Source organism: Akebia trifoliata, chromosome 5 (genome assembly GCF_017979445.1).
Source record: "Akebia trifoliata isolate Shusen 1 chromosome 5, ASM1797944v1, whole genome shotgun sequence".
Classification (NCBI taxonomy): Eukaryota; Viridiplantae; Streptophyta; class Magnoliopsida; order Ranunculales; family Lardizabalaceae; genus Akebia; species Akebia trifoliata.
In genome coordinates this window covers 33,851,328-33,857,408 of record NC_141379.1, presented here as the reverse complement: position 1 = coordinate 33,857,408, position 6,081 = coordinate 33,851,328, and positions in this window count along the sequence as shown.

Genomic DNA, 6,081 nt, shown 5'->3' with positions numbered 1-6,081 from the left:
TGAAGTCAAACCTTGGATGTGGTATGGCCACCGTGTCTTACCAACTCGCCAAGCACTAGTTTGTGTTAAAACTAGTAAAAATAAACCTAATATAATAAATCGGTTCTAGATTTGGGTTTCAGTCCTTAGAGCAGATTCAATCTGGTTTTGGAGGGGCAAACCCAGACTCAACCTGATATTTATCGATTTCGATTCAGTCCATCTTTCTGTTTGAGTTTCAGGTAAAATGTACATCCCTATCATAGGATCTATTGAAAAAAATGATCCTTGTTAAATATTGTGGGTCTGAACAACATTCATGATTGGAATGGAAGGTTTAGATTATACTAAAATGGGTCTTGTTCATAATTTAAAATCTCGTTTTGATTTCTTGAGAATCCGAAACAATACTAAAATATTCGAAACATACAATATCTTAAACATTTGTAATTTTTCATTTTATTACAGGATTGGTGCATTTCTTACTCTTCTCCCATTCCCTACATCGTGAACTGGCCTAAAGCACTTAAAGACTGCTTTGATTTATACACCAATTCCTCATGATATATATATGGGGGTGGATCATGGGACTTAAGTAAAAACATACGTATGATGAGAAGTTTTGGATTGAGCTGATTTTTTGTGAGGATGATCTCTATGATGAGAAGATCATCCTCACAAAAAATCAGCCAATCTGAAACTTCTAAATCCATCAAAAGTAGTTTGCAAATTATTGGTAAAAAATCGATGGTCTACATTTTAAATCACTTTTGATGGGGTTAAAAGTTTCAGATTGGGCTGATTTTTTTAAGGATGATCTTCTCATCATAGAGATCATCCTCAAAATCAGCTCAACCTAAAACTTCTAACCCCATCAAAAGTGATTTAGAATGTGGACTGTTGATTTTTTACCAATAATTTGTAAATCACTTTTGATGGGTTTAGAAGTTTCAGATTAGTATTTTTCAGCCTCTATTTAATGCCTCCAAGTCCTTAATTTTCACCTCTATAGCTTCTCTTGGTGCATCAAATTCTTCAGTTTAGAACAAAAATGTGAGGCTTTGTAGTAGTTTGGCACGACAAGGAAGAGAGAAGACGACCACTGAAAACGATACATAAAAATGTTTCATATTCTGATCAACCTTTTAAATCCAACCATATCAATAACTCTCAACTTTGTAAGAAAAATAAACCAAGAAGATTTGCATGGAAAAGTGTCAAATTCTAGACACAGTAGATATCACCGATATTTTACAAGAAATCTTCTTAAGTATAATCAATACAAGTGAAAATGAATAGGATGATGTGTCAGCTCACCATCATTTTCCCAATTATCAAACTCATGGGTGCTACGGTCCAGTTGCCTACAAAAAGACTAATGGCCATTTACTTCAAAAAAAGTATTTTCCATAAGAAATGAGTAAAAGACAATTTTACCTTTTCAATGTAGTTATATGCTCACTAATGCTGGGGTGACATTGGATTTACTATGATTTTTTACATTTTTGACGTCAAGGCGCCCACATAATTGTAGATACTTTTACTTGTGTCTCGAGGAAATGCGTCTATAGTTATGTGTGTAGGCTATGTCAGAAGTGTAAATATCGTAGTAAATCTAATGTCACCCCAGCATAACTCTTATATAATTACTACTTACTATAAACAATCAATCAGATACAGTTTTTAAGTAATTTAGAAAAAAATCCCTCTGCCAGAGTCTCTAAAAAATTTTCCCATTTTTTAAAACTCATAACTCCATTCAAGTTAGATCTCCATTGAGTCGAATAAGAGGGAACCAACTCATACTAATTGGCTCAAAAAGTTTATTACATCAGGTTGGGTGGGTGAGTCACTTCAAATCCAATCGAGTTTAGCCAACTCAGTGGTATTACAACACGATGAGTTAAAAATATAGTCAAACACACGTAAAATTTCAGACTACAAGAGTGTTAGTCATTTTGGGGTCCTACTATTTTTTAAATGGTTGAGATGATGAGAAGATAATCATCCGTTAAACTTATTTAAGAAGAAGGGATAAGTAACAATGGCAATATGACAAAAGCCAACCTTCAATTTCTTCCTTGTAATCAATTCCTTTGGAGTTCAAATAGTTTTTCTCACTTGAGTAGAAGCTCGAGAGAAAAATATAATTTGGATGTGCTTGACCATGCAGATTTTATCAAATTACATATAGTTATAAAAAGTTGATGTTACAATATGAACTCTCTGAAAAAATCACATTATATGTTTCTTGACTCTGCAGATTTTATCAAATTATATATAGTTGCAATATTAAGTTTCTTTTTAAATTCAGTCCATTGACACCCCAAAGGCACCCTTTCAATAGACGTGAAAGATAATTATGATGGACTGTCTAGTTGCAGATCACTCAGTACTAATTGCACTTCACTACTTACAAAAAAAAAAAAAAAAAATCCACTTGAACTACATTGTCAAAATTTCATCTCTAAAAACTAAAAGTTGCATTGTTTTTCTTCATCTTGAAATTTCATAGAGCGACCACAACATCAAAACTTTATAAATTATAAATTCAAAATTTAAAATTTTGTGATCTATATGTAGAATATAAATTTGTAGGAACCGTGGTTAATGATGAAATATTTATCTTCAATATTAGCGTAATTTTTTTTTTTTTTTTTTGTTGTAGGACATAACAAGTAGGGATTGTCAATCAACCAACTACTCTAAAAGATCAATCTTGAGTGTCACGGGACTTAATTGGGATATGATACATCCAAGAGTGGGGGAAAATATACACTCAACACTCCCCCTCACCCATAAGAGTGGAAAGATTCGAACCCACAATTAATATGAACCTAATGCTCTGATACAATGTTAACCAACCAACTACACCAAAAGACCATCTTATGGAGATTGGGAGAACTATGAATATAAGAGGGTCATGAGACTTAACTAGGGTACGACCCATCCAAGACTGGTGGAAAATATATAATCAAGAGAGATGGGATCAATTTTTAATTTTTAAAAGCAAAAATAAGCAATTTTTTGGATTGGAATGCAATTGGCTCCAGATAGGTGTGCAACTAATAGTCGGCTCCCAATTAAAATAGAGAGATTCTATTGCCATGCTAACTTTTTTTCCATGAGCATCTCAATTCATATGAAATCATCAAAGAATTAGCATACATCTTGAGGTGCACTTAGTAAAATTTGGTATTGTAATAGAAACTCTTAAGAGGACACTATAATTTATTATCAACCCAAGTAGAATATCCAATGAGTTGAGTAAAAAAAAAAAAAAAACTCGCTAATCAAATATAAAAAAAATATATTAATTTATCTTTTATTCTCCATAAAAAAATATTTTATAAAACCAAATAGCTCGTTTATGTTTTCTAACTGACTTAGATGAGTTGACTCGGAGTTTATTTCATCAAGTTTTGAGTTCATTCCATACCCAATCGAGTTTAGTCAACTCAGCCAAGTTTTAAGTACATGAACGAGTGAAAAAAAAAATTTAATTAAAAATCAAGATAAGAACGTGTAAGTTATTATGCACATCCTCAATTAAAGGAACAGATTAATTAGACATAATTATCCATTTAATCTTGTATTAAGCGAATCCGATCCCATTTCTAACAGAAGTAGTAGCTGATAGTAGCCCATCTTATTACGACTCGTCGAAGTCCAAGTCTAACTGGGAAACATTTACTTATAAATGTAGGTTCACCCATACTCCGCTCATTTGCATTAATCTTAAGTAGAGAGAAAAAGTTTGTTAAATATTTAGACCTGACCTAACCCTAGGCTACGTGTTTCCGTATTTTCTCATCAAGAACACGAACATCTTAGCTTACGGTTAAGCTTGGTAGAAAAGAAACAAGTTACAGACTGATAATCGATAGATGAATAAGATGCAAATTCCAGTGGGTTTTCATTTCCAACCGACCGATCAAGAACTCATCTTTCATTATCTTCGTAATAAGGTTCTTGATGAATTTTTCTTACCTAAATATTGTCCAATAATTGAAAGAGATCTGTACGGAGAGGAAGAACCATCCGTATTATTCGAAGCCACTTCTGCAGATAACAATACGATGTTCTTTTTTACTCGGATTAAAGACAAAGACAACAACCATAATGATGATTGCAAGGATTATAAGAGGAAGAATAGAACAGTTGGACGAGGAACGTGGAAGATTCAAAGATCAAAAATCAAAATATTCGACTCACAACACCAAGTTATTGGAATGAAGGCCAACTTGACTTTCACTCATCATAAGAGTGAAGATCATACGGTCTCAAGTAAAGATAGAGTGAGATTTACAATGATCGAATATACCCTCCCTTCTTATCAACAACAGGTGCATGACTTTTCCTTTCCTTTTATGTATCTTCTTTACTACTACGTACTTAAATATCTCATTCTTTGTTTGGTATCTAATTCTATGTTTGGTAACTTTTATTTTTTGGGTGGTACAGAACAACAAATGGGTTCTATGTAAGATCACAAGGCACATTCCAAAAGGACTAGGGTTTCAAGAGGATACAATCTTGTCATCGTCATCTTCAAAAAGAAGAAGAGTACTTGCAGATGAAGAAAGAGAATGTGATCATACAGCTCCAGCAGCACCACCACCCATCATGCGTACTGATATGTCATCATCTACACCTTTGAGTACACCAACACCAGTACATGATCTTCTTACTTGTAGCGTTGATGATTCCTCGATGCATAAGATTATAATGAGTGATATGTCAGTATTTTTTCGACCTCCGATGCCATTGCTTCCTCCATTGCCACCTACTTACTTCTCCAACTCATCCATTATTGAAGACAATTCCAACACCAACATTAGCAATACCACCAATAATAAGTTTTTCGACCTGTCTGCACCAACATCATCATCTTTCCAAATGAATTCAGCAGGAAACTACATTGGTACTGACCCAGTCCACGTCAACAATTCCACGCCACCACCGCCATTAACATCGACGACATTTGCTCCAAATTATTGTGAATACCATTCAACAATGTTACCATCAGACATCGATCTTTTGCAAGAGCAGCTTGAGAGAGAGCCAGAAGGAGGGTTGTGTATGGAGGAGTTCGAGGGTTGGGATTTATGAAGTTAGAACTTGTATTCATCTTTTTTGATACTCATAGTGAAGCAATTTGTTCATGTTAATAATTAATGATTATAAACATTTAATTATCACTCGACTCTTTTACATGGAATAATTTGGATTAGCTATATGGGTTTATTTTCAGTAGGCCCTAACCCACTCTATTCTATGGTTAAGTGTTCTAATAGAACCAAAAGTATGTATGTTGGGCAAAATCTATCCAAACCATTTTTTTTAATTATAAATATTCACGAAAACTGAAAATTGATCTGCATTCAATTTGAGCACTTTGGAAGATTTATCCATTGAAGCGTTAGTTAATTAGCTTATTGGATCACTACCCTGATCTAATTCCTTGATCAAGAGTCATCAGATCAAATGAAGGGAATATATAGGGTCGTGGTCGTTAATGGGCCAGGGGTCACATTAACTGGTTATATCATTATCATTGATATACAATTTTTTTTTCTCGATCTTTTTGCAATCTGATTAATTGGTTCTGTTGTTTTTGATTATCGAGTTTATAATTTTATAAAAAAACACTAGCTTCGAAAGATTATGCGTGACCTCCAAACTCAGTAATCAGGCAGAGAGACATGTTATACAGTATTATATTGTAATCTTAGTAAATAAGTCTGATGAGAGCGTTCCCGTTAGAGTTCGAAGCTTGTTTTTGAAAAAAACATTCTTAAGGCTGCTTATAACTTCTCCGGAGCTAATCCAAACAGGTCCTAAGGAAGCTACAATTTAGAATTATAATCAAACTAGTCAATTGATCCAACGTTGACAAACTTGTGGCCCACTATTTGGTGTGACATGAACTACAGATTGTGGGTATTGTGACTTTCATGGCCGATCGATCGATCGTACCTTTTATTACAAATGGAAGAAAAATTGGTAGTGAAAACAAACCAAATCATCGGTGCTAACTTAATCTTCTACAAACTTTAAAGCTTTAGGACATTGTAGCCATGTATTTTGCCTCTAATGGCT